The sequence below is a fragment of the Ailuropoda melanoleuca genome, chromosome 1 (genome assembly GCF_002007445.2).
Source record: "Ailuropoda melanoleuca isolate Jingjing chromosome 1, ASM200744v2, whole genome shotgun sequence".
NCBI classification, from domain to species: domain Eukaryota; kingdom Metazoa; phylum Chordata; class Mammalia; order Carnivora; family Ursidae; genus Ailuropoda; species Ailuropoda melanoleuca.
In genome coordinates this window covers 60,792,003-60,813,755 of record NC_048218.1, presented here as the reverse complement: position 1 = coordinate 60,813,755, position 21,753 = coordinate 60,792,003, and positions in this window count along the sequence as shown.

The window sequence follows — 21,753 nt, the reverse complement described above, 5'->3', positions numbered from 1 at the left end:
GTTTATCTTTCTATGCTGTTGTCATCTGCAAGAGGAGATAAACATCTTCACTTTCTGGCTTTCAGAGGACTGTTATCAGACTCAAAGTAGGTGGCTTGAAGAAAGTTCTTAGTAATCTGTAATGAGTTACTGTGTTGCTGATACCTTATGTGGTATCCTCACTGTTGGGTCTAAGTCCCTCTGAAGGAGACTTAGGGTTGAAGAGGCATGGAATCCCCATCTATAGGTTAGTTCTTACTTTCTGGACCTGTCCTAAGAAGTTGGTGGGTTGGCCAGCAAAGGCTGAGACACAGCCTTTACTTCTCACATCCCATCTGTGTCACCTCTCAGCTGCTACCACTAAAGACTTTGTGACAAAACAAGCTGGAAAAGGATACTTGGCAATTAGTCTTTACCCGACTCCCCTCTCAAGCTTGCTTCCCAATGTCAAACAAGGTTTTCTTTGGTTTTACTCCCACCACCCCCGCACTTAGTTGAGAAAAAACCAATTAATTCCCCAGCAGAAGGAGCATTCTTGGAACTGAATTCCTGAAAACCATCAGGACCAGGTCTTTGAGAGTCTGCCAAGGCTTCATTAAGTAGATGCTCAACATCTTAGTGTTCTGACGCTGCCTATGTATTAGGAGAAATACCGGTCAGCCTTTGGCACTAAAGAACCTGCCCTCTGTTTCTCAGGACAAATGGTTCTGACGCTGCCTATGTATTTGGAGAAATACCGGTCAGCCTTTGGCACTAAAGACCTGCCCTCTGTTTCTCAGGACAAATGGATTAGTGTTTTGGGTTCAGTACTCCAATGCTGGTAGTAGTCATGAGGTCAGGATGTCTTCAACATGGAGTGCATCCTTTCATCTACATTATTAAAAACAACAAGTCATCTTCCCTATTTCCCTGTTCATTCCTCCCCACATACACACATCTAATTGGTCACACATGCTTTTGAGTGCTCCTCTTAAATGCCTTTTAAATCTGCCTTTTCTTCAGAAGAAAGTCAGACATTTTCTTGCCTTTTCTGTACTATTGCAATAATCTTCATGCAATTGACCTTCTGGCAGCAGTCTTGTTCCCTCTAGGCTGTCCTTTCTCCACTCTGCTACCAGAGTCATCTCCAAGTACGTAAACCATGACTTTTCTATTCCTTCGTCAACAGCTCTAGTTCTTCTCTAAACCCCACAGGATTTTGTCCAGATTCCTTAGCATGGACTACAAGGCCTTACTGTTCCATTCAATAGGTTTGCATTTCTCAAGTCTGACCCTAAGATCTTCTGCTTCAAAGGAAAGCAGGGCATTTTTAAAAATGAATATTAAACAAACAACAACAACAAAAGAGAAACAGACTCATAAATACAGAGAACAAACGAGTGGTGGCCAGAGGGGAGGGAGTTGGGGGCATAGATGACTAGGTGAGAGGATTAAGAGGTACCAACCTCTAGTTATAAAATGAATAAGTCATGGGGATGAAAAGTAAAGCATAGGTAATATAATCAATCATATTGTAATACCTCTTCATGGTGACAGATAGGAGCTACACTTAATGGTGCACATTTCATGATATATGTAATTGTCAAATCACTATGCTGTATACCTGAAATTAATATGATATTCTATGTCAACTGTACTTGAAGGAAAGGAAAGAAAGAAAAAAGAAAAGGGAAGTTACTCTCCAATAGGGGGGAAATGGATATTGCAGGGCTCTACCCTAGAAGTGCTAAATTAGGATCTGGGGAAGGGGTCTACCAAATCCACATTTTCAACAATAGTCCCACGTGACTTTTATGTATAGTAAAATAAGAACCACTGCTCTGGACCGTGTATAAAGAATCCTGCTGGAGACAAGAAAGCAACTGTGTCTATTCCCCATATTTTCCTGGTACTGTTATGAGCTCAGTGAATATTTAATAAAAAAAAAAAGATATAAAATGAGCCTAACTCAAAATCCACCAAGGGAGATGTTTGTTGACTAGCAACAGGATGAGGAAACCTTATGGTGTGCTGGAAATAGTCTGTATTGATCTGGGTTATGGCTTCAGTATTTATTTAAAATGTGAAAATTCACTTAAGATTAATGCATTTTTATGCACTTAACTGTATACACACACATCTGTATGTGTGTGTATATATATATGCATATATATATATATATGTTATACCTCAATATGAATGAAAAATTAGTCATTCAATGAATCAAGCCCAACATAAGTGCATATATATGTATATCTACATATATATATGTTATACCTCAATATAAGTCACTCTTCGGTCATTTTTAAAAATATATTTTATATTCCTAATCTTCACAAAAACATTTCTAAGTCCATCAAAAGGCTTCCTTTTTTTTTTTCCCATCTCAATGACACTGTCCCATTCAGGCCCTAATTATTTAGAATTCAGCTCTAATTATGCCATCTCAACCCAATTCCAAATGGCTCTGTATTGCATAGAAAGTGCTCCTTATATTTGACCTTCATTACCTGATCTTAACCTATTTACACTGTTTGTTTTACTCTCTTGGCCTTAATACCCAATACACCCTATACTTAAATCAATCTTCTTGGATATTATTCCATGTCCTTGTGTCTTTACTAATGCTCTTTCCACTGTCCAGAATGCCCTCATTCTGTTTTTACCTTTTGAAAGTCTATATATCTCAGCTCAAATTCAGCCTCATCCTTGAAGCTGCCTCTGATCCCCTGACTGGAAAGAATCATTCACTCCCAAATGTTCTCAATCTATGAGAGTTTGTTGATTCAAAATAAGTATGGGTCCTACAAGCCTCCAAGCCCAGAGAAGAAATATCAGGGTGGTGGCGAAAAGTACCATTAACTGTCATCTGGGAGCCACAGATCTATTATACTATGCGGGAAGGTAAGGGGTTGGATGATTAGTTTCCATTAGGCACTACAGAGCTGGCTCTGAATCCCCTGCAGCTACACTTCCGGCTGCATGGAAGAGAGACTGGCCCTTGCACATAGTCCAGATGGCTGCAGTTCCAACCTATGGACATGAGCTCAAAATCACTAGAGAATTTGAGAAGAGAAAAGAAGGCTCTTCCATTTTGAAATTTAGTTCCTTGGTACATAAATTCAACAAGAGCTACTTGTATGTATATGTGCAAGTGTAATTATTAATGCTCAATATTTGTAAAAAATTCAGTTCCAGGGACACCTGGGTGGCTCAGTCGGTTAAGCATCTGTCTTCAGCTCAGGTCATGATCCCAGGGTCCTGGGATGGAGCCCTGCATCTGGCTCCCTGCTCAGCGGGGAGCCTGCTTCTCCTTCTCCCTCTGCTCCCCTGCTCCTGCTCTCTCCTTCTCTCTATCTCAAATAAATAAATAAAATCTTAAAAAAAAAAGTTGTTTAAAAAAAATCCAGTTCCAAAAGCACTTTCATATACATCTCTTCTAACCCTGATAACACCTTCATGGAGGTAGTGTTACTTTATACCCATTTTTTAAATGAATAATATGTCATTTAGAGAGCTTAAGTAATCTGAGATTTTATAGGAACTGATACACTGGAGTCTCAATGCTGTATTTCTTATAAATATTGTGTTTCAAAGTGAAATGAAATGTTTTCTTAATATTGTAATTTTAAAATTTTAAAATTGAAGCTAGAAGGTATGTACATATACATGTACATGTCACATACATATACATGACATGTACATATATATTTATGGGTATTATAATATATATGACTCTCTCTGTAAACTAAACCTGTGCTGAGATTGGCATTTTGAGCAAACTGCCTAGGAAATAGAGCAAACTATCTAGGAAATAGGTTTATATGACTCATTATATGTGATTTTAAGCCATTGGAAATCTCAACTTCATGTAGACCTCTTAAAGTATATGTAAACACTGGGACTCCATTAATGACCCTAAAATTTCTTGATGCTTTACATATTCAAGGGGGAAAAAAAAACAATGAGGATGTCTTGATCAGACTATTCTTATCTCAGCACTGCTGATTTTTTCCTAAATGAGCTATAGGACCCTAATTTTGTGTTTTGGGGAAAGCTTAATAACAATAATAACAATATTAAAAACAGCTAATATTTATTTTGTATTTTGTGCCAGTCATTATGCTTTATCATCTAATTCTCATAACTACTGTGTGCCATTATTGTTGCCATTGTATAAGTAAGACAAAAGATACAGAGAATTTGAGTAATTTTCTTACCATCACACAGTGAAAAGGTTATAGGGATAGTATTTGTCTTAGTCTAGGTTCTTCCTCTAGGTAACCCAGATTTCAGAGTGATGATTGGGAGGATGAGGGACTGGGGAGAATAAACTTGGAAGGATGAAAATTCAGCTTGAGCACCTAATATCAAGACGGTCACTGCCATGGTGAAGTTGGATCCCATCAGGGCCTTCTAAGAGAGTAGAACTAGCCAAATAATTCTCAAATTGTCCACCAAAGGATTGACAGGGGCAAACATATACCCATGGGCTCCTATCACTTTCCATTGAGAATAACTCCAGGGACATTTAATCCCCATGCCCAGCATGTGCACACACACACACACACACACACACACACACACACACACACACATTTCTGGACTGCACAAGCTTTACGCTACTGAGTTCCACCTGGATTTCCACACTCTAACATTGGAGAAGGCCCAAGTCAAAGAGTAAAAGTGGAGGACAGGTCAAAGCCCACAAAGAGTTTATTTATCAAGTTAGAGTTGGAATCAGAGATAAGGTTGAGAGGATGTGAAGCCAGACACAGGACACATTTAAGTTCACGTCTTGCACTGTTAAGAACTGCTCATGCCTTCCATTAAAACCTAAATAGTGACTTACTGAAGGTACTAGCTAATTGCAATTTGCAAAAAACTTAATATTTACCTGAAACTAATATAATATTTCAATTATACCTCAATAAATTATTTTTCAAAGATAATATTCAGTGTTTAATGGAACAAATTACTTCCTACTGGTCTCAAGGCCATAACTGACATTTATCTTTTCTTCTTCCACCACTCTTTCTAGATTTCCCTGTCCTTCACTAGCGCTTTAGCAAGTGTAGGTTGTTTGCCTGGTAGGGTGACCCAGATCATCATACTTGAGGGGTCTGAGACCTATTGGGCCGTGTTGGCTGCAACTGTGCATTCACCATTCTTACCAATCCTGAAAGCAAAAAATGTCCCAATAAATATGTCCCAGGCATAGTCCTCCATGTGTCTATTCCAGCAGAGCAACCTTTGTTCCCTGTGATAACCAGAATCAATTTTTCATAACTAGAGTAGCTACATTCTTGGCTTCTGGCCCCTGATACCAGGTAGTACTCATAGCATTTCTTTAGTGCAGCACTTTTTGGGTTCCCTTGAAGATTTGTTTCTTCTCTGGAAATTAGGACCTTTAATCCATCAGACCCTCATGTTTTAGGAATGAAAAATGGTAAATTCCTTCTCTGCTTGACTTATGGTTTCACTCATTTATGGAACATAAGAAGTAGGAATATCGGTAGGAGAAGAAAGAGAAGAAGAAAGGGGGGGTAAACGGAAGGGGGAATGAACCATGACAGACTATGGACTCTGGAAAACAAACTGAGGGCTTCAGAGGGGAGGGGGGGTGGGGGAATGGGATAGGCTGGTGGTGGGTATTAAGGAGGGCACGTATTGCATGGTGCACTGGGTGTTATACACAAGTAATGAATCATGGAAATTTACATCAAAAACTAGGGATGTACTGTATGGTGACTAACATAATATAATAAAAAATATTATTAAAAAATGGTAAATTCCTCAAGGAGATCATTAAAAATGGTGGTGATAAGTGCCAATCTTCCACCCTTTGCTTTTAAGATCCAAGTATTTGTTCTAGATATTGGGGAATAAGTCACCATAATGGTTATTAGTTTACTTTCTTTGTTTCCCCTAAAGTACACAGTTATCAAAACCTGTAAGATATTGACTCTTAGATGGCACTTTAGCTGAGCCTTTAATAGGCCATTCTATTCTATTACTCTAACGACTTCCAAGTATGTTGGCAATACTAGTTTGTACCCACTCTAAGACCCCACTAATCACCTCTCCTCCATTAACCCCCTAACTGGCAATTTGGTCCTCTTGTTGTAATATTAGCTTAGACCTTGTTGCCAATAGCCCTCGAGGTGTTTGAATATATTACTTCCCCTAATTCACAGTTACTCTGGTAAATGACTGTAAGTACTTCTTGAGGAAGGATTAGGTAAATATTTATCATATATACCTTAGTGGCATTCCAGAGTCCTTCAAGGGGAGCGAATCTCCCCTTCAATCAATGGGTGCTGGTTTGGCTCTAGGGACTTGGTGAGGACTTTGTGGAGGATTGAGCTGCACATGTGCAGATGTAATGTGAGTGTACTTTATTGTTTGAGAATATTCAATCTTCCATAGAGGACAGGATGATGAAACCTATAAGTGTTTAATGTGGATAGTAAGTAAGCTAGGAGCTTATGATACACAGGTAAAGCTCCTAGAATGTGTCAAATATGAGTAAACAAGGAGCCTGTGAGGTATAGCCAAATTTAGGAGATGTGTTAAATATAGATTGTAAATAAGTTAGTAACCTATAAGACATTTCAAAGATAGATATAATAAATAGTAAAAATGATAGAACAAATATGAATACTACTTATAGATAGAAAGGGATAGAAAGAACAAGTCATTATTATGAATCCTTTGGATTAATAACACCATGTGTATTCTACACAAGAAATGCAATAAAACCCATGTTTGTTCAATAGGCTGATTGACAGCCTGCTCTGGCCAGGTATACTTGCCTCTGCATCTTTCTGATAGAGCAAGCATGAGTCATTGGCTCAGGATATCTCTGTGAATTGCTTGCTCTGACTTCATCTCTGGATCTTGTAACCACACCATCAGCAAGAAGGCTCATGTATCTGAGACAGAGACAGGACAAATGAACATTACGTAACCCAGGACTCAAGTAGTATGGTACTTCTGTCCACTTGTAACCTATTCTAAAAATGTTGTTACCCCACTTCTACCCCCCTCTTTCTTACAGTGTGTTCTAAAATAATTTAATAAACCTTTTAAATTTGTTCTGTGAGCCCTTCTGTTCTATCACCTTTGGGTGAGATAACTTGGAAGTGTATTTAGAGGCTACCTTGCATGCAGGTAATTTTTCACATTGTAGCAGGTCAAGACTATCGGAGTCTTACCAGAGAATAGCACCTATAGGACATAGAAAACAGAGATTGTATAGATCAAGATTAAGTATGCTGGGACACGTTGGAATTTCAGACCAGCCAGAGTGGGAAGTACTCATTAACACCTCCTTAACAACCCCAGCATCTAGTTGAGATATTGGAAAGAATGCTTTAGGAATAAAAATTACACTCTAGAGTTAAAAATACTGTAGACCCACATTAGCAAAGCCCAAGAACTCTTTAATGATATGAAGATAACACAGTTTTGAGAATGGGTAAAATATTTGATCAGATATTCAAAAATTAAGATATATAAATGGCCAATGAGCACATGAAAAAGGTTCAAACTTCCAGAGCACTTATTATTAGAGAAATGCAAATTAAAACCACATCATGAAGCTATCATGTCACACTTGTTAGAATAGTTAAAATTAAGAACTTAAAAAGTTAAAATTAATAAGACTGGTCATACCCATTTGGTAAGAATGAAGAGCAACTGGAACTCTCCTACATTCTTGGTGGGAATGTAAAAATGATACAACTACTTTGGAAAACAGAGTTTCTTATAAAAAAATAATCGTATACCTATCCCTTTATAATCCACTAATCCACTGTTAAGTATTTTAGCCAAGAAAAATGAAAATATACTTCTACATAAAGACTTGATAGGGATGTTAATAGGGACTTGTTTAAATTATCTCTGAATTAGAAACAACCCAAATGTCCACCAGCAAGTGGATGTATAAACCGATCGTGGTATATTTGAGAAGTGTGATAATAGCAATGGAAAGGTATAAGTTACTATTACATGTGATAACATGTTTGAAACTCAGAGATACTATGTTGAGTGTAAAAAGAGAAAAGCCGACACATGAGAGTATATACCATACAATTTCATTCATGTGAAGTTCTAGAATAGGGAAAACTCATCTATAGAGATAGACATCAGATCCACAATTGCCTGAGGTGGAAGGTGGGGATAACTTACTACAATGGGCACAAAGGAACTTTTTGTAGTGATGAAAACATTTTTTATAATGATTAGGGTGGACATAGGTGTGTGCATTTATCAACACTCCTGGAACTGTACACTTAAAATGTGTGCATTTATTGTATGTAAATTGTACCTCAATAAAGTTGATTAAAACTTCCATGGCAATTCCCATATCTTCAATTACTGTAGACTATCAGAATATTAGAGCTTTAAGGAACCATTCCAGAAGTGTATTAGAATTAGCTCTAGGTGTTCAGGCTAGAATATTAAATTCTGTGTCATGGGAGAGTATGTCTATGTGAATAATGCCTTTTCTTCTAGTCTTATATTCTGCCCTCAATCTAAGGGGAACATTCATAATTTGTTGTACACATGAGCCAAAATCTGTAATTCTTTTAGGGAGTTAGCTGTTGCCTTCCAGAGAAGAGACTCTTTTTCCTTGCTTGGGTTTTGAAGAGATCTGATTCTAGTTATCAGCTTGTGGAAATGAGTGGAGGCATGATGGGTGAGTTTTTTGCATGGTCCTTAGGCAAGGGGAGGATGCTGCCCTGCCCAAAGCGGGAAGGGATTTCCTTTTGCTGGCCTAGAGAATTAGGAAAATTGGGGAATTGTGTCTTCTTAAGCTTGTCCTACCAAATATTCCCATATCAGGTGTCAGGGTCACGTCTCTCCTCTATCAGGGCTCCTTTGCACAAGAGTCACATTGAATCTGCACATTAGTCTCCTCTTAAATTCCCCCTCTTAAATAAATATGGGATCTGATATTCAACACAGGCTGTCCTGTTGCAGCAGGAGAAGCAGTTTTCTTTCAATTCTTCTGTGGAGGCCTTTATGTCTTCCATAGCTCACTCTTGGTTGATGGTTGGCTTACCAGACCAATCATTCTTTTTTAATGTTTCCAATGTGGCCAACAGAACTCTGCCTTATAATTACCAATGCCACCTATTCTATTCAATAGCCCAGTTACGCAGACTTCACTCTCCACCTGTGTATCATTCCAACACACCATAGGTGACAATATTTCTATTGTGGTGTTACAGCGTGCCTCGTGCTATCATGGTCAGTCACCAGCAGTTGGTGAGTGATTCAGATTTATAATCTCATCCTGGAGGTCTACTAATCTCTAGGGCTACTTCTAATATTAATTTCCTTGGCCTGTATTCTACCCATCTACCTACCTCCCACCCAAAATAGTAGAGTGTAAAACAAAGACTTATGAGCTGGTTGTTTATTTGGGAGGTGATTTCAGGGAATGGAAGTAACTGCACAGAATTTAATAGGGAAGGACAAAAAAAATAATAAAAGAGATCATTATTGAGTTGGTTACCATCATGGAAACTTAAGAGTTCAGTCCTGCTGGGATCTTCTGAAGTCATATGAAATGCCTCACAAAATCATGAATCCAAGGATTGACAGTGAAGAATACTCATCCATGGCTCCCATCCCAGATTGATTGAACATTATGCCAGAGCTAATTCCCCCCACATTATGTAGCTGTACTTGAGTTGTGCTGAAAAAGTTCCTGTTGCAGGCCCACTTGTGCATTGGCATTGAAGTCATGGGGCAAGAAGGAAAGCATGTCATGGAGGTAAAATTCTGTAAGTGCAAAATGAGTCCAAGCCTACTTAAAAAAGTATGTTGCAGCTGTAGCTAGAATCAGTGGTAAGACCATAAAGATAGGCAACGGGACACAAGATAGCAGATCATAGACCTGTTTGACTTTACAGCCAAAGTCAAATTATTAGATTATCATATATAATATCTCCAATGAACCAAGACAAAAATATGACCCCCAAAACTCTAGTATCTCCAAATCTCTTCTTTAGTTTGGGTGAATTTAAAACCATAGTATTTGTAATATCACTAAATGTGTGATAGAGCTTTCCAAGGTTTTGCAGATAGAAATCCAGGATATTTTCCAAGAATCTTTCTTTAAGCTGCTGTGTAGAAAACTCAGTATAAAATAACTTTAAAAATAACTGATAATTAGCACACAGTAAGGGTCATACAAATATACTGACACAAAACCCATGCTTTCTAAGGCTTTTACAGGAACATAATTCTTTCAAAACCTTTCACAGCCAGAGTTAATTTATAAGCATTATTCTCTTAGGTTTTTGAGACATGGCCTATGGACCTGAAGAATAATGTGGCAGAACTAATGTTTGTGTTTTGGCAAGACTTTATTTATTTATTTTTTAGAAATGCTGAAAGTGAATCACCCCTTTCAAGCTCAGGGGAATGTAATTAATGAGTGCAGAGAAGATGGTGAAACCTCCCCGAGCATGGGAATCAAATAATTTTGATATGGGGAAACAAGCTTTTACATAGGTGGAAAAGGCCAGAACTACACTAAAACCAGGGTCTTCAGACTCTCGGTTCAGTTTTCTCCTGGCAGTCTGTCTGAAGGCTTTAGCATCAGAAGATGTCAATTTAAGTCCAACTCTGCCTCTTACTCACACATGAACTTAAGCATCCGCTTGTCTTATTTAGCTTCAAGATCTGTATTTGTAACATGGGGATCATCCCTTCCTATCTCATGAGGTTGCTGTAAGGGTTAAAGTATCTAACATTTATAAAACCCTGTGCAACTGTGTGCTTTTGTGGTTGTAGTGGTTACCAGATCAGCCTTAGATTAATGGTGGTTTTTATTTCTGAAAGTTTTTGCCTTCACATTCAATGTTTTCCCCTCCCTCCATAATTTTCCTGTCCAGCCGACTTCCACTTATCAGGGTTACACACTCCCCTTCTACAACAGCCATTATTACTTGCTCTCCTGTGCAGCTTTCTTTTATAAATGAAACTGATTACGAAGACACAAATACATGATTATGGTTTTCCAATGTTAATCTCCCTCCTCCAAGAAGTGTTTAGGCACAAAGGACTGAAGGTCAGAATTGAAAGGACCATATGAAGATCAGATAACCCCCCCCCCTTTTCCTTTATAAATGAGAAAATCTAAGCCCAGAGTTGATGAGACTTCTCTAGGGACACAAGACAAGTTAGGAGAAGAGCCATTTCTCAAATGAATTCTCCTGATTCACTCTCCAGTGGGATTGTACTTGAAATAAAGGGGCATTTTGGGAGGCCGGTCTGGGTGACTGTTTCCACAGTTGCCTGTCTGCAAAAAGCCAAGTCACTGGCACGTTGCATAAAAGGAAACCTTAAAATTCCCCAAACCCATAAGCATTTTCACTAAATCTTTGAGGCAGGATTTCTCAACCTCGGCATCATTGACGTTTTAGGCTAGGTAATTCTTTGTTGAGGGGGTTGTCCAGAGCGTGGTCGGGTATTTAGCAGCATCCCTGGCCTCCCCCCACCAGGTGGCAGTAGCTCCTCCTCATGTTTTGACAACCAAAAATGTCTCCAGACTTTGCTAGATTCCCTTGGGGATTCATGGATCCAGGTCAGTCTCCCAGTCAAGCTGTCTAGATTAGAGGAGGTGGCAGCCAGAGTTCAGGGAGATCTAGAACGGGTGGCAGAAGAAGGAGACGATGATTATCAGTTACGGCTTCAGGACGAACTATAGCAGTGGAGCTGTGACTTGTCCTGCTAATTCGTCTCTCAGTATTTCCAGAAATTGTCACCAACCAGAATCCTGAAGAAACTCTGACTGTATAAAGTGAACCTACTATGATAAACAAGTGACCCTCAATGGTGCCAGGGATGGACCATAGTGGATGAGTTGATGCCATACCCAGATCCCCTGTGTGTTTTAGATTCCACATATAAGTGAAATCCTATGGTATTTATCTTTCTCTGTCTGACTCCTTTCACTCAGCATAATACCCCATCTAGGTCCATCCATGTTGTTGCAAAGGGCATGCTCTTATTCTTTTTTATGGCTGAGTAATATTCCTATATATATATATATATATATAATCTCACATCTTTATCCATTCACCTATAAATGCACACTTGGGTTGCTTCCATATCTTGGCTATTGTAAATAATGCTACAATAAACATAAGGATGCATAATCTTTTTGAATTAGTGTTTTCATTTTCTTTGGGTAAATACACAGTGATGGAATTACTGGATCACCTAGTATTTCTGCTTTTAATTGAGGAACCTCCATTGCTATATTCCACAGTGGTTGCACCAATTTACATTCCCACCAACAGTGTATGAGGGTTCCTTTTTCTTTACATCCTCTCCAGTATTTGTTATTTCTTGTATTTTTTATTCTAGCCATTCTGATAGGCAATATCTCATTGTGGTTTTGATTTGCATTTCACCTATAATTATGGATGTTGAGAATCTTGAGGTTTGACATTAAAAAAAATTGATGGTAAGAATAGAAGTAGATTTTAGAAACTGGAAACATCCCAAATATCTGCTAACAATAGAATGGAAAAATAAATTGTGGTATATCATTTAATGATACAATATGTAGTAGTTAAATAAATTGTAGGCACAAGCATCAACATGGACAAATCATAAAAACAAGAAAAAATGCCATAAAACACTGTGTACATCATGAGTCTATCAATAAAATTCAGAACAATAAGCTGTATACCGTATATTGACATGATGAAACTAAAAGAAGGAAAGCAGGGCAATGCTGAGCAGAGGGAATGTGATACACTCATTTAGGGATATACAGAAAACATCTCAGGTACAGGCAGCAATTGTATTTCTTAAACTGGATAGTGAGTATATGGGTGTCCTGTTACTTTTATTCTAAACTATTTGTCCATTTAAACAGTTTTTAGAGTAGAGATATATTTCATAATACTCTATGAAAATTCAGGAATTACCTGAAATTCTGGAGAATATAACAGTTTAAAAAGAAAATGTGACTCATGAAGTTTTACCAGTAAGGGCTTTTTTTTTTTTGCAAAAGGAATATTATGTTCTTCATCTTTCCTCTAATGACAGTTATTTAGATGGAGACTGGCTAGGACAGACAGTAGGAGCAAGGAAGAAGGATTAAGGAGCCATTGTTCTTCCCCTTACACTCTTTGTGGCTGTATCCTCTGAGTGAATATCCTCTGGAAATGGCTATTTCTCTTACTCCTGTAGTTCACTCATTTCTTCTGTGCCCTACCAAATCCAGCATTGATTTGTTTAAGCCAGGTTTCCATACTTTGTATGTGACACTGAGGGAGAAATGGGACTTGATCCACATCAAAGCTGTCCTTGGGTTTTGCTTTAAAATGTCACTAAAGCTCCTTTTACTTTTTATTGATTAACTTTTTCCCTACTTAAATTATTTACCATAGAAAAGATTAGTTAATCTCAGCACTTCTCTAAATTCTGCATGAAGGAAATATTACAGAAAATTTCTTTTTCAATAATCCGTATTTAGATCAGAAAATTAAAAATAAAGCAGTATTAATAAAGTGAAGTCATTTCTTATTAATGAATGCAGGTTTTTATATGCAATTTAAAAGATCCAAGGGTAGATTAACTTTTGGAATTTGTTTGAATCTTTACTTCAAGGTGTTATCTATCATTAAAGGAGTTTATCTCAGTTATTTAAGGATGACTTCAGGTGTTTCAGATTTCTTTCATGAACAGAGGAAATGGAAGTATAATTAACTCTAGGGTAGTTTAAATGCTACCTGATTCTACCAGATCTGAATTTAAGAGAACTGTAGGAAGAGACATATTGATTCTTTAGAACCCAAAGACCTGCCCTGAACAGCAATTCTTAGCTCCAGAACTAGCACTGCAATTTCTAGGAAAGGGTTCTCTGACATGTCTTGTTCCTGTATTCTGATAGGAATTCTTAGAAATGGTTCCACCGTCTCCAATGGTAAGGCTTTCCGTTTAACCAAGAATAGCTTATCTAGCACTTTTAAAAGCATATCAAATGTGAAGGAATAATCATTAAGCCTTTTATTTTTATGGAGTCTTTGGAGATTTGTGGGGAAAGGCAACATGCAGTTCTTTGTAAATGTCAGATCTCTTTACAGAAATGCGAAGGAGGCGTTGCAGGCTGTCATCTGTTCTTCATGCTGCCTACTGACCCTCATTGGGAGCTACCAATTCCCAAAGATTCTGTGGCCGCTAGAATAAATAGCTCTCTCAGGCACAAAGCAAAATGTTAGACAACATACAACAGAACAGAACCACTTTAATTATACTATTGCAATGTGTTTCATACAGAAGTTGAGATCTGAAGGGTTAGACATTGAAGGACAGTTCCAGCTGGCAGGCTGTGGAGGAGAATGTTTCAAAACGACTGTAGCAAATGACATAAAAAGCATGGGTAAAAAAAGTAGGTAGGTTTCAGGCACATGAACGGGGAAAAGGATGATGCTGTTTCTGGAATGCAAAAAAAAAAAAAGTATGTGACTCTTAAAAATAAAAGTCTGTTTGTGTTGTGTCCAGGTGCCTTTGAGTCGCTTAGAGGATGGGTCTCGAAATGGAATGATACAGCAGATGTGGCTGTATTTACATTAGCCACTGCCTCATCTTTGGGATTGTCCAATGGGATAGAGTCCCAGGCATAAAGCATAAAGTCCCACTATGTTTTCCCACAAATACTATTAATGACAGGCTATTTCATTAACAAAAGGTCCTGCTTTGCACAGAAATAGAGATGGTCCCCCAGGTCGCAGATCAAACTATTCATTTATGGCGTAGTGAACAAAGTAGTTTTAGAATCACAAGGCCCACTAGTAGCTAGAAGGCTTACTGGATATATTGATGTTGGGCAAGTTATTTAGGTTCAATGAGCTCCAGTTTCGCCATCTCTAATTATTACACTCATCCAAAATTTTAACTTGTGGAGCCAGATTGTAATTAGCCGCACACAATTTGCATTATGCCAACTTTGTAGGTCATGGTGGCTTTTTATTAGTCATATTTTTTAGTTTTGCACTTGGTAATTGAATTATTACATTTTAAAACCTTAAATGTCATATTAACCTTCAGCCTTCTACTTGATTTAGAAGCTCTCCTTCATTTGATCAATTTATTATCAGCATTTTTTTCAGCTCTAACAGCGCCAAAGCAACTATTCTTACTAAGCCCTTCTTTCCGCACTCTAAGCCTAGTGTTTATTCTTTGCTTTTTCATGAACTATTTCCAGCTTTGCCTTTGCATTCTTAAATCTGTGAGGCTTCAAATCACAGAAGTAGTTCAGATTAACCTCCACTCCTATGTATAAAATTCTTCAAGATTGTCTCTTCTAATTGGTTCTCTGGTCTCTGCATGAACATGGAACTCCTAACCCTTTCCATTCGCATAGATCTAACTAATAGAATCTTCAGTCTTCTACTGAATCTAGGGAGATGGTATGATGTGGTTGAGTCATTACTTTTCTGCGAGTCGGGAGATATTGATCTGTCATTTTTAGATGTGTGACCTTGAAAAAGGTACTGAGCATTGATGTCTAAGCCTCTACTGAAAGTTTTATTTTATTTTTTTATTAATATTTTTCAAACTCTGTGTTGTAAGCTTTTAGTGATTTTCGGACTGTAGGCCCTGAACCAGTAGGACAACATCATCTGGGAAGTAGTTAGAAATCCCAATAGTCTGCACCCCACAGATGTTGAAACAGAAATTTGGTGATGCGGTCCAGCCATCTGTGTTTTGGAAAGTATTCCAGGTGATTTTAATGCATAGTAATGTTTGAAAACCACTGTCTTTTTGTGTAAAATGAATTTAGAGGATTGAGACCTCCATTCAAAAAATCTTAGTACTATAGAATAGTAAAAAGATTGCAATAAACTTTCCATTATGAAATTAAGAAACATGGTCCAAATAATTCTTAGATGAAAAAAAGATATACAACACAGAAAACTTAGAAAACTCATTTTAAAATGGAAAAATATTTATATAAGTATGTGTTTTTAAAAATTATGTAAATTATCCTAAACACATTTAATATATGGATTATGGAAAAATATTTGGTATCCATTTCACAGATAAAGTTCATATAAAAATAATTCTTACAAATGGGTAACATGTTCATAGAAAAATAAGCAAAGGATATGAACAAGAAAATCTCAAAAAGGAAGATTCAGGTGACCACAAACATATGTCAAAAAGTTAATCTCTGTGACAGGAGGGTGTTTTAAGTCAAAGTTATACTAAGATATCACATTATATTCACTATTTATAAAGAATAAAAAAGAGTGACAATATCTATTGCTCATAGGGTTATCATAGGGATATTATAATTGTGCATTCTCATACATTACTGCTAAAATATTAATTATTATAACATTTTTAGAGTCCTGGCAAATCCATTAAAAATGAAAGTACATATACAAATCAAACCAGCAATATTTCCCCAGTGAATCTGTTCCTTACATGTAAAAGACCAGGTTCAAAAAGATTGTATGAATGTATGTTCATTGTATGAAAAGATGTTATTGCAGTATTATTGTAATAACAAAAAAATGAGAAGGCAAATGTCCATCAATAGGGAAATAACTGAATAAAATGAGGTTTGTCTTTGTAACATGGAATTTTATGCACCTATACTAATTGAGTTGCAGGGACTAAGGGATTTTTGTGTTGTTATTTGAAAATAATAATAATAATAAACCAGCAACTGCTAATGTTTCTTGAATGTTCTTACACTTCTACTAAATCCTTTAGTCTTCTCAATCTCTTTGTTGAGTAAGTATTTCTATTATTCCTCTTTTAAACATGAGAAAGATGAGGTACAAAGAATTTAGTTCAATGTCACCCAGGTAATTAACATGGGGACTTGGATAATCTGAGTCTTGCTCCAGAATTTGTATTCTTTTTTTTAAAGTTTTTATTTAAATTGCAGTTAGTTAGCACACAATGTAACATTAGTGCAGGTGTACAATACAGCAATTCAGCACTTCCATACATCAGCCGGTGCCCATCACAACAGGTACACTCTTTAATGCCCATCACCTATTTAACACATCCCCTTACCCACCTCCCGTATGGTAACTATCAGTTCTCTATAATTAAGAGCCTATTTCTTGCCTTGTTTCTTTCTCTCTCTCTTTTTTTCCCATTTGCTTATTTGTTTTGTTTCTTAAATTCCACATATGAGTGAAATCATATGGTATTTGTCTCTGACTTATTTTGCTTAGCATAATACTCTTTAGTTCTACCTATGTTGTTGCAAATGGCACGATTTCTTTCTTTTTTATGGCTGAGTAATATTCCATCACACATGGAATACCACATACCACATCTTCTTTATCCATCAGTTGATGGACATGTGGGCTCTTTTCCATAGCTTGGCTATTGTTGATAATGCTGCTATATTCATTGAGGTGCACATATCCCTTTGAATTGGTAATTTTGTATCCTTTGGGTAAATACCTAGTGGTGCAATTGCTGGATAATAGGGTAGTTCTATTTTTAACTTTTTGAGAAACCTCTATACTGTTTTCCAGAGTAGCTGCACCAGTTTAGTTGGCATTCCTACCAAAAATGCATGAAATTTCCCGTTTCTCTGCATCCTCACCAACACCTGTTATTTCTTGTGTTGTTGATGTAAGCTATTCCGACAGGTGTGAGGTACTCTCTCATTGTAGATTTGATTTGCATTTCCCCAGTGATCAGTGATGTTGAGAATACTTTTATGCGTCTGTTGTCCATCTATCTGTATATCTTCTTTGGAAAAATGTCTATTCATGTCTTCTGCCAATGTTTAATTGGATTATTCATTTTGGGGGTGTTGAGCTTTATAAGTTCTTCATAGATTTTGGATACTAACCCTTTATCAGACATGTCATTTGCAAATATCTTCTCCCACTCTGTAGGTTGCCTTTTAGTTTTGTTGATTGTTTCCTTTGTTATGTAGAAGCTTTATATATTGATGAAGTTCCAATAGTTTATTTTTACTTTTGTTTCCCTTGTCTCAGGAGACTTAACAACTGAGTCTACTGCCCATCTAAGCTAGACATAGATATATATAATAGCATCCCATTTTTTGTAAAATTACATATAATTTTATAAGTATATATGTAATTATATATGTGTATGTGTATATATGTATATAAATATGTGTATATATTATNATATATATATATATATAAAATAGAGGCCAAAATTATGCACAACTTGGAAGCCTTGGCTTTGAAAAATGGAGAGAAGTTGTGTTAGGAAAGATAGGAGCATGCTGAGCAGAGATAAGCCAAAAAACAAAACAAAACAAACCAGAAACTGCATTTAAACAGTGTATATATAATAAAAAGCAGCTAGTGTGATATGATCCCATTCATATGAAATTATATATTTGAGTGTGAGGTGTCAGCATATGTGTATATATGTGTGTATATTTACAGAGAAATGCATGAAGCAATCTTTTCCAAAATAGTCACTTCAGTTGTTATAGTTTTATTTTCCCCTTTATATTTTTATGTATTTAAAAAGTTTAAGTAAAGAAGCTTTTTTTTTTTTAATAACAGGGTTATTATTTTTAATAACCAGGGTTCAAAACGATCCCATTCCTTAAGTGTAGGCTGTACATAGTGAATTTCTTCTAACGTATACAGTATAGAAAGAGAGAAAAAACAATACCTTTATGGTGAAAAACTTGACAGTCTTTGGTGATCAAATCTGGTAATCAAGGGTGATAGCAACATTGATGAGTCCTGTTGATATTATGTACACTTTATATGATGTGGTGAGAATGGCACTTTACCTCTGTGGTCTGTCTTCCTCAAAACATATTGCTCCAGTTTAATCAGGAGAAAGAAACAGGAAACAGCTACCAGTTGAGAGACATTTATACAAAGCACTTTATCAATATGCCTCAAAAAATCAAGATCGTCAAAACCAAAGAAAGTCTAAGAAATTGTTACAGCCAAGAGGAGTCTGAAAAGAGATGACTACTAAATTTAATGCAGTATCCAGATGGGATCCTAGAAGAGAAAAAAAGAAATTAGGAACAAGACTGAGAGAATATGAATGAAGTATAGACTTTAGTTAATAATAATGTATCAATATGCATTCACTGCTTGTGACAAATGTATTATACTAATGTAAGATGTTAATAATAAGGAACTGGGTGCAGGGTATAGAGAAACCCTTTGTACTATCTTTGCAAAAATTCTGTAGATTTATAACTATTATAAATAGAAAAGTTCATCCAAAAAAAAGATAAAATCACACTGGTTAAAAAACAAAACAAACAAAATACATGGCAGGCATTATTTTAGATGCTATGGTTACCACAGGGTACAATACAAACAGACCAATTCCTGCCAGGATCTTAAATACTTACATAATAGATGATCAATTTCTCTGTCCTTCATCCCAACAAAAAAAGAAACTTATTTTAGCTACAGGTTCCCAAGCTCTGCTACATGATCCATATTTTAAAAAAAAGATTTATTTATTTATTTGAGAGAGAGAAAGAGGGAGAGAATGAGCGAGCGAGTGGGGGAAGGGGCAGAGGGAGAGAATTTTCAAACAGACTCCCTGCTGAGTGGGGAGCCCAAAGCAGGGCTTGCTGTCACTGATCCATGAGATCATGACCTGAGCTGAAACCAATAGTCAGAGACTTAACTGACAGAGACACTTAGGGCTGCTATCCACATTTTTGTTGAGCAATTTAGAACCTTGTTTTGAAAACCAGCAAAATTATTTTTTCTTTTTTTCTGTCATAGTCAATGCTTATTTATATTTACTAAACTAATTTATTGACTTATCTGTTCACTGTTGCTTTTCATATCTAATTCTTTATCCAAGGCTTCTTTTCCCTTTTGCTAAAGCAAACTTCTCAGTGATAGTTTATTCTTTAAAAATATTTTTATCTTGTACCCATGATTTTATGATAGTTTTTGTGGATATAGAATTCTAGATGGACAATTATTTCCTTCAGAAATTTGAAGATATTATTACATCCATCTCTGGATCCTAAAAAAGTTATATTTTCTCACATTCTTTAAGAAGTTCTTTTTGTCTTTGATATTCCTCAGAGATCAAGAAAAAGAGAGTTATGAGACAAGCATAGTGAAATCAGCAGGTGCCAGATCTTACAGGGTGTTATGGGTCAAACTATGGATTTGGACAACTGCAATAAAGGTATTGACAGATTTTTAGCATGATGTCATGTTCTAGATTGAAGTTTTAAATGATCACATGTAATACTTTGTGAGGAATTCATTAAAGAACGGCAAGCTTTTGACTGTTTCCTTAACATTTTGAATATAAGGCGTGCCAAATTAATTTTCTAAATCAAATTAAATCTTGGCTGTAAAATCACTTTCCAAGGTTGGTAAGAAGCATAATGTCAGTTACCTTCTCTTACCCGAGGTTATATGTGGGTCCTGGGGTTCTGTGCCTGCATAAACAGCTCTAGGTTGTACCTGGAGCTTGTGCTCTACCATTCTTCCCTTGCTGCTTCACCAGAAGCAGGATCATGCTTACCTGGACTCCTACCACTGTCTGCACAGGTCATTAAAATTTGTGTTGACCCATTGGAAGTTCCATTCCTTCTTTGTCAATCTTGTCCTTAGGGGTTCTCTAACCACTGTCAAAGCTAGGACTAATTTTTGAAAGCATGTGTGCAACTCTTAGATTATCCAGCTAAGTTTTGGGTCTTTTTTTTTTTTTTTTCAGTTGAACTAGACCTTAGAAAACAAAGGAATGTTTCAGGTATGACTTTAAGATACCATTTCTCAACTTTTCCTTTTGAACCTGAAATATTAAACAGTACCTGGTTTCTTTTCAAATACCAGGGTGAATGAAAAAGGAACACATAGCTTAAGTATTAAGGCCAAACCAGTTTGTTGGAAAGAGTTGGGGAAAAGTACTTTCTGAAAACTACGTAGGAAGTTTTTCAGTGTATTTCAAGGCTATGGTTATTGCAAATGTTTTTTTCCCCAGCCGGTAGCTTGTCTTTTCATTTACCTAATGGTGTCTTTCAAAGAGCAGACATTTTAAATTTTTATGAAGTCCAGTTTATCATTTTTATTCTTTTGTGATTTACCATGTTTGTGTCATCTATAAGAAATCTTTGTTCTCCTGAGGTTTTGAAGGTTTTTCGTTATATTTTCTTCCACAAATTTTATAGATTTAGTTTTGTATTTAGGACTCTGATTCATTTCAAGTTACTCTTTGTATAAGGTAGAAGGTAAATACCATGGTTTATTTTTTCCAAATGGTGAGCAACTGTTTCAATAGCATTTGTTGAAAAAACTATCCTTTACTTCTTGAATTGTGATGGTACCTTTGTCAAAAAACAATTGGTCATATAGGGGTGGGTTCATGTTGAGACTATCTAACTTTTCCATTGATCTACATATTTAATTATATGCTGATGCCACACTTTCTTAATTACCATGGTTTTATGGTAAGTCTTGAAAACAGGTAATATAAGTCTTCAAAATTCTTTGTTCTCTTCAAAAATTATTTTGGCTTTTCTAGGTCTATATGTTTCCAAACAGATACTAGAAACATTTTGTTAATTTCTACCAAAAAAAATGCTTTCTGGGAATTGATTGGAATTATAATAAATGTAGATACCAATTTGAAAGGAATTGACAGCTTAACAATATTTAGTCTTCTAACCCATGAACATGATAAATCTCTCCACTTATTGAGGTCCTTAATTTCTTTCAGCACTGTAGCTTTCATTGTGATCATGTGGTCATTTTAAATTTGATTCTCTGATTATTTGTGGCTAGTGTGTAGAAAACA